Source organism: Hyaena hyaena, unplaced genomic scaffold (assembly GCF_003009895.1).
Source record: "Hyaena hyaena isolate Hyena2069 unplaced genomic scaffold, ASM300989v1 scaffold_1215, whole genome shotgun sequence".
Taxonomy (NCBI): Eukaryota; Metazoa; Chordata; class Mammalia; order Carnivora; family Hyaenidae; genus Hyaena; species Hyaena hyaena.
In genome coordinates this window covers 157,778-167,058 of record NW_024081848.1, presented here as the reverse complement: position 1 = coordinate 167,058, position 9,281 = coordinate 157,778, and positions in this window count along the sequence as shown.

The window sequence follows — 9,281 nt, the reverse complement described above, 5'->3', positions numbered from 1 at the left end:
ATCTATAACTAGTTTATTCATAACTGCCAAAATTTGGAAGCAACAAAGATGTCCTTTGATAAGTAAATGGATAAATAAGCTGTGCTACATCTATAAAGTGAAATATTGTTCCATGCTAACAAAAAAATGAGCTATGAAGTCACAAAAAGACATAGAGTAAACTTGAATGCCTTACTAAGTGAAAGAAGCTAATCTGAAAAGACTATCTATTATATGATTTCAACTATATGATATTCTAAAAAAGTGAAAACTGAGAATCATAAATTTATATGCATCATACTTTTAGATCTATATCATGTTTATATATATAAATAATTGATATGTTTATATATTTATATATTTAATATATTTATAAGTATATTTATGTATATAAATAATTGTGCTTTTGGTAATCTAGCCATAGCTTGTTTGTATGTTCTTTCATATGAACTGGTTCTGCCCTGTTGATCCATGCTCATTAATTTTCATTTCCTAATATTCATTTCTTCTGATATCCAACATGTCTCTATGAAAATAAAATGTTTATTTAGAACATAAAATCACCTGAAATATTGAGGTAGTGGCATGTCTAAGTATTGAGACTGTGCTGTATCTTTTCTTTCCTGGACTAGTTTTTTTTTTTTTTTTTTTTAAGTGTACTCCCATGTCCCGAAACCTCAAATATTTTTGAGAAAATCATGACATATCTCCTGTTCATGACTAATATGGAGCCTCTATAACTTTTTTCTCAGTTTGCAAAAACGTACAACTAAATAAATGCCTAATATATTATTTTATATTTGACCAAAATATTTAAAATTAGTTCCTCCTTGAACATATTTTAAGACCTTTCATTTATGAATAGAATGGCAATTATTTTAGAGTTGGTGGCCTTTATTTCAAACATCTGCACACATGAATGTATCTAAACTGCTATCTTTATACAGTTGGGAATTATGAAGTAGGGCCAGTTGGAGAAGATGACCTTTTCAGTTCAAATCTTTGTGTAAATTGTCAATTCTTTGTAACAGCTGAGACTCTAGAGCAAAAAATGCATCAGTAAGAGGTTTATTTCATGGAACATGATTATGGAAAATGCACCTGCCATGCTATAGGCATGACTTTTTAAGGAAAATTTATTATTTTAGCATGTAATATAAGTTATGCAAGGCATTCTTGGAGCATGGTTTTGGTGCAGTAGCCAATTTGACTTCAGCACTTACTGCCCATCTAAAGTAGAATATGCATCCTAAGATGATTAATGTTTAATAGATAATACATATATAATAAGAGAGATCATAAAAAATTCTATTCCCCAGAGCATAAATACAGTTCACAGAACATGAAGGCATTCGAAATCCTTCATGGAGAGACAATAGCCTATAGAGGTTATGAGTATGACTCCAGAGCCAACTATTTGAACTGGAATCAGATTTCTGTCACTCACTAGTTCTGTGATCTTGACAGTGAGTCCATACCTCAGTTTCTTCATTTGTAAAACAAAGATAGTGATGTCTTTTGTCTACTTTAAAAAAGTTAATTATGGGGATTACACAGGCTAATACCTGCCTGGTGTATAGTAAGCTCTCATCATGATGATGACAATGATGATGATTATGGTTGTTGCTTAGGTCAGTTTACTGACCTTATTTATACTTACTGCATAAGGTGCTTTATTCATTACCTAGAGTTACGTACGCAGCAGGTGATTTCAGAGACATGATTGGTCTGTTTAGAAATAGAGTAACACTTGATTCATTTGAGCAAAGGGAAAAATCTGAATGTGTCTGATAAAGTGCTATTTTATTTCTTTCAATTATCCATTTTTAAATATATACTTTAATTTACACAAGGAACACAAACATAAATCATTTTCATTCCTTCCTTCACTCAAGTGTATTTGAAGAAAGCAGTGACGTAGAGTGAATAATAATCAGACATACCTAGTATGTTATTTCTATTCCAGTTTTTGACAAGTGTTTTTAATGTTTCCGAATCCATATCCTCATATGTAAGTTGGTGCTTCTAAGTTATTATAGGAAATAAATGAGGTAGCCTGTGTATAACACTTAACCTTGAGCTGGCTCCTTTTGAAGATATTCTGAGGGAATGAGCTTATTAAAAAAAATTTTAAAAATGATTTAAATTAACATGGGAATTTGCAGTAGGTTAAAAGTTTATTTCTTTAAAGATACTAGGCACAAAATTTAGAACTGTCCCTGGAACATAGTGGTAAGGTTTTAGTATCTATTTTTATTTGTGTTATACTGACAACAAACAGAAGTTTTCTGGATCAGAGGCAGACCAATTACTTACAGATCATGTTAGCAGTTGTTCCCAATGCCACATTTCTCCATCCAGTGACATGATTAAGGCAGATATAATCAATCTACTGCAGGAAAGAAACACTGAAATTATGACTTTCAAAGTTTTCCTAGGAATGATTGCACAGCTGTCTTCCTTTCCATTTGAGAGAGGGACAAAAATCTTTACTCTCTAATGTAATTACACCATTTCTAGGAAGGAAAGAGGAAGATCTTTAGATTGTTATATTTTATAATGTAAACAACTGGCCTTGTGTTTGTGTGGGGTTTTTGTTTGTTTGTTTTTGTTTTTGTTCTTTTATTATCCTTTGAAATGTGAACAAATGGCTCCAGGGAAGATAAACTTGTAAATCTGTCCAGGTCACTTCACCATCTTTCATTTCCGAGGCTTGTTTGCCAGCCACTCATCCTTTAACCCAAGTTGCCAGTAATTTTTGCTCAGAAAGCCTTGACTGTGTAAAAAAAAAAAAAAGAAAAGAAAAGAAAATAGCCACATAGTTTCCTATTATAGACCAAGTGCTCAGTATTGGCTGACTGAATGGAAGATTGGGATAGACACTTGTGATATTGCACATATTGTGATAGTGCAGATATGAACAACATTGTATACACATATATCGATAGACTCCCCAATCTGGCCCCAACCTATCATACTAATGGCATTTTCTGCCAATGCTCCATTCATTCCATGTTCCAGCCACAGTGGGCTTACCAACTTTTAATGGTCCATTACTTTACTCCCAATTATCTCTTGCATTTTTCATTTCTTTCCAGGCAATGTCATACTTATTTTTTAATCCAGCTCAGATCTTGGTTCTTCTGTGAATTCTTTCCAGATTTCCCCAGGATGAATTTATTGGCTTTTCCTTTGTTCTCCCATAGCATTCTGTGTATATATTGGTGAATCTTTAGATGGAATATTGTAATATGACTTATTACTAACTACCAATACTTAGTGATTTTAAATTTAAAATTTTTACTCACAAAGCATACAACAAATGAAGAAAAAAAAGTCTTTGCTTCCAGATTTTTTTGGAATTGTTTCACAACTTGGGTCTTACCACTGTGGCTGTAACTTCTTTGGCATTGTCAGGCAGGTTTGATACCATAATAGAAAGCTCCTGAATAGGGTAAAAAGCCCAGGGCAACTATTCACAGCCCTAAGGGTTACATCAATATTACACACTGTGTAGATAATCATTCCTCCATTGTTAACATGATATAAATTTTAAAATAAATAACCATAAAATTTTGAATAATTGCTTTTTGATATTATATTTAGTTTGCCAGATGAATAATAGTTTACAGTACAAGTTTTGGAAAGTTAATTCTATTGTAAGCATCTGGTTACTTGTCTGACTCAACTTGATCCTCAGAGTGTTTGTTTTTACTTTTTATTACAAAATATAATGTACAGAAAAGTTTGTGAAACGTAAATGTAGAGTTTAATGTTATTATAAAAATACCAACCATGTAACCTTATCAACCCAAGAAAGAAAATATATAGCATATCAGTTTATCTCTTAATTGTTGTAGTCTTGCAAGTTTTTAAAAATCTTATAAGGTTATATCATTTTCTTCTAGAGTTTCCTGTAATATGTCATTACAGAAATAAATATAGCAATAAAACACAATAGAAACTCCAGAAATAGACAAAAATCACATGATTTATGACAAATGCATCTATATAATCCAGTGGACAAAATAATGATCTTAATTTTAAAAAGTCTGGCCAACTATGTGTTCATAAAGAAAAAAATTAATGTTGACAACGATTTCACACCAAATTAAAAAATAACCTGAAAAAAATCATGAGGATAAATGTAAAGATTAAATTTTTAAAAAATTATTCTAGGGTCACCTGGGTGGCTCAGTCGGTTAAGTGTCCAACTTCAACTCAGGTCATGACTTCATGGTTCATGAGTTTGAGCCCCATACCAGGGTCTGTGCTGACAGCTGAGAGCCTGGAGCCTGCTTTGTGTTCTATGTCTTCTTCTCTCTGCCTCTCTCTCTCTCAAAAATAATAAACATTAAATAAACATTTAAAATTAAAATTAATTAAAAATTATTCTACGTGAAAACATAAGAAATATCTTCATGATGTTACGATAGGCAAAGTAAAGAGGATACATAGACCACTAACTTTCAAGAAAAAATTTTGTAAATTTAAACTTAAAATATTGAATATTATTTCATAAAATATCTCCATATGATGAGAAACTCAGTATCACTAGCTGTCAAGGAGTACAAAGATAGTTGCAAATGACATATTAGATAAAGGGTTAGTATCCAAAATCTATAAGGAACTCACCAAACTACACGCCCAAAAAACAAATAATCCAGTGAAGAAATGGGCAGAAGACATGAACAGACACTTCTCCAAAGAGGACATCCAGATGGCCAACAGACACATGAAACGATGCTCAGCATCCCTCCTCATCAGGGAAATACAAATCAAAACCACACTGAGATACCACCTCATGCCAGTCAGAATGGCTAAAATGAGCAAATCAGGAGCCTCTAAATGCTGGTGAGGATGTGGAGAAATGGGCACCCTCCTACACTGTTGGTGGGAATGTAAACTGGTACAGCCCCTCTGGAAAACAATATGTAGGTTCCTCAAAGAATTAACAATAGAACTCCCCTGTGACCCAGCAATAGCACTGCTAGGAATTTACCCAAGGGATATAGGAGTGCTGATGCATAGGGGCACATGTGCCCCAATGTTCATAGCAGCACTCTCAACAATAGCCAAAACATGGAAAGAACCGAAGTGTCCATCAACTGATGAATGGATAAAGAAGATGTGGTATATTTATATAGTGAAATGCTACATGACAATGAGAAAGAATGAAATCTGGCCACGTGTAGCAACATGGATGGACGTTGAGGGTGTTATGCTGAGCAAAATAAGTCAGGCAGAGAAGGACAGATACCATATGTTTGCACATATAGGTGGATTAGTAGGAAGGTAACAGAGGACCATGAGGGAGAAGAAGCGGATAAAATAGTTGGGGAGAGGGAAGGAGGCAAACCATGAGAGACTCTTGAATGCCGAGAACAAACTGAGGGCTGATGGGGGTGGAGGAGAGGGAAAGGGGGATAATGAGCATGGGGGAGGGCACTTGTTGGGACAAGGACTGGGTGTTGTATGGAAACCAACTTGACAATAAACTATTTAAGAAAAAAAAAAAAAAAGAAAATCCACAAAAAGCTACACCAGAATGGTTGAAATGAAAAATGATAACCATACGAGGTATCAGTGAAAGATGTAGACTGACTGAAACTCACATAGATTGCTTGTAGTACTGTAATTGGATCAAACAACTGCTTTGGAAAATTTTTGGTGAGATCTATCTACTAAAGTTGACAATATTAGCCTATAACCCAATAATTCCATTCTTTTTATACATTCAGTAAAAATCAGTGTTTATGACCAAGCAAAGATGTTCATAACAGTACTATTAATTATAGCCAAAAGATTTAAACAGCCCAAATGTCAATCAACAGGAGAATGAATACAAAGTTATGACATATTTGAAGGAAACAACTGCTACAGACAGCAACACAGATGAATCTCACAAGCATAATTTTGTTTGCAAAAATGTGAAGGAGAAAAAGTATATATTATGTGATTTTATTTTTATAAAACTTTCACAAGCAAAATTAATCCATAACAATGGAAATCAGAAGAGTAATCATGCTTCAAAGGGAAACCGACTAGGAAAAGCTCCCCCACCAGTAAAGCAAGAGAGGGAATATTCTGGAATGGAGAGAATATAAATCTTGATATGAGATGAAGTTGGATGACCAGCACCCATATATAAAGCTTTTAGCTATATTCTTATTTTAAAAAGTGAGCTATATCCCTAAAATGTATACAATTTAGTATTTGTTAGTTATATCCTAATAAAAAGAAGAAATATTTCCTTGGCTGTGATTGACTTCTTGCATTATTATATAAATTTTAGAATCATAACTTTAATAATATTCATTACAAAAAGTTGTTGGGAATGTATTTAGTGATCAGTTTAGAGAAAATTTACATCTGTTCAATATTAAGTCATCTTATTGCAAAATAAGGCATATCTTTCCTTTTTAAAACTATTTTTCATTTTTTCAAAGATGTCTTCTATTTCTATACATAGAATTTTCATATATGATATTAGATTTATGTTTCATAATTGTTCTTTTTGATGTTATTCCAAAAAATATTTTGTCAGTGAGAATAAAAAATCTTATTTCTCTTATAGCTCACTGGACTTTGTAACAACTCTTGATAAATAATAAAGTTTTCAATTCATGTTTATGAAATCTGAAGGAAACATAATAACACAAGTCAGTTCCAATCTCTGAGTCTTCAACAATTCTAAAATAATATGCATAGATAGCTCTAATCTGTTGATATACAGTACTTTTTACAAAACCTGTAACCCTCAAAACAATAGCAACCATTTATAATCATAGCAAACATTTATTGTGTAGTTGCAATATGCCAAGCACTGTGGCAAGTAATTTACATATGTAATCATAATTAGCCTTCACTCAAACCTAAGATTTAAGTTTCATAATTATATTCTTTTTGTAGGTGAGGAAACAGAAACACGGAAATTAATAGCCCTGATACTATATAGAAGCAGAGCCAAGTCAGTGATCCAGGAATTTCTGACTCCAATGAGAATGAGTTTAAATATGATTTAATTCTCCCTTCATTAATTATAGGATCTAGTATGATTAGTGATTAAAATATACCCATACGTCCTTATTACATGCTTTAATATAACAAAGACTATATATAATCACTTTTCATGTGGGGTTTAAGTGTTTTAATCAAGTGTTGATTAAGCTCAAATATTGATTAAGAATATATTTCATCATATCAAAAAAAATTCCACTTCACTATACATGGACTAACTCAAATATTACTATTTGTCAAATAGTGTTACAGACTATATTATATGTTTAACGTAGATAAAAATATGTATAAGTCCAAATTTTCTCTATTGGGCATATTGTTTAGTAAAAAAAGTGTTTTTGCAAGTGAACAATAAGTTAAGCCTTGGTATTTTAAAATATGAAAAAAAAATCTGTACTAAGTTAAAATTACACTGAGGTTTAAAAGTATAAAGTATAATTAGATATATGTGTAATAACTGATGCTTCTATAATAATAACAATCATTGAGCTTTTTAACATCATTTTGTAAATAAGTTAATTCATTGAACAGAAATTTGAAAGTAAATTAATAAAGTCATCTTTAGTTAAATGCAGTTCACAGGAGAATTATGGTTTTAACACAGGTAAATAATGCCAAATGCATTATTTAAAGAATGTAAATGAGCCAACTGATTTTTACTGAAATATAAACATATAACCAAAATGAGGTTCATGATTTTGCACAGTGAGGAAAAGAGAATTACTTAGATAAGACTACATCACTGTATGGTTAATGGTGGCAATCACTTCAGTTTGAAGTGAAAGATTTTACAGTAGTAAAACTAATTTAATGGGCCAGTTCACTCTTTGTCAATCATACTGTTAAAATTTACTACTGAAATATTGTAAGGAATTGCCATAAATTCAATTGATTTGAATTGAAATCAGCAGACCTTTTTTTTTTCTCAGAAAGATGAGACAGTAACAGCACATTAAATCTGAAAACGTATCAGCAGAGCTTTTTTTCTCAGAAAGATGAGACAGCAACAGCACATTAAATCTGAAAACAACAAAAGCAATTACACTTTACTAAGAAATAGAAAAATACACACACACAGTCATGCACAACACACATAACCCAAACTCTTAGGTTTTGAGCTTTTCTTTGCTTAAAACCTTCATACCATAAATAACATATTTCAATAATTAAAAATAGCGGTTATTTTCCTTATTTAACCCACTCAGGATATAATGAATTTAAAGTGATAAGATAAGAAAAATATATCCGCCATAAAAATATATCCGCACTAATGACTTTAATGAAGCTCATCTATATATGGATTGTATCCAATGGAAATTGATTAGATCAATGATTATCTTGTTTGGAAAACCATTAGTCTCCTTTATCTAATAGAACTTTCTTTAATGTTTTTAAACTTAAAATGTTTTTCTTTTCCCAAACTCTCTGAAAAGGATACATCAAAAATGACATCAGGAAGATAGCAGGAGTGCCTGACTTTCTTTCCTCCCAGGAATGCACTGAATAAACAGCTATACATGAATCCATTCCCTCTGAGAAAAATTCAAAAACTAGTTGAGATACTTCTACATATCAGTGACTGAGTGGATACCTATAATGAAACAGGTAGGAAAAGCTGAGTTGCACTCATTGCATCAATGGCAACCCTGGCACAGTACCTTACAATTGGGAGGGAATCTCCAACCCCAGCTTCTCCCTGGGATGAAGGGACAGAGGGTTTGGACCACACATCTAGCATCCCAACTTTTAAGGTTGTTACCAGAGGAACTGATTCCTAAATCACCTAGCTTTGAGAGCCTCTGGGGCTCTGCATTCCCAAGGCTCCCCTAGGACCACAGGAAACAGAGGCATTTTATTTTTTTTTAATGTTTTATTTATTTCTGAGCGAGAGAGAGAGGCTGCGTGAGTAGGGGAGGGTCAGAGAGAGAGAGAGAGATACAGAATCTGAAGCAGGCTCCAGCTAGCTGTCAGCACAGAGCCCCATGCGGGGTGCCTGGATGGCACAGTTGGTTGAGCGTCCTACTTCGGCTCAGGTCAGGACCTCAGTAGAGGCATTTTAAATGGCTATGCCTCCAGGCTCAGTGCAAAGAGAGTAAAAAAGGCAAAAATGCCCAGTTTCCAAGGGAGTTATTATTGAATATGCCATCAAGTTAGATATAGAAGTATTATTATATTAATATATTATATTATATTATTATATTTATTATATTCATTATATTATATTAAGACAGCGATGGTATTTCTCACTCATCCATTAAATTATATGTGTAAAAATAGAAGAG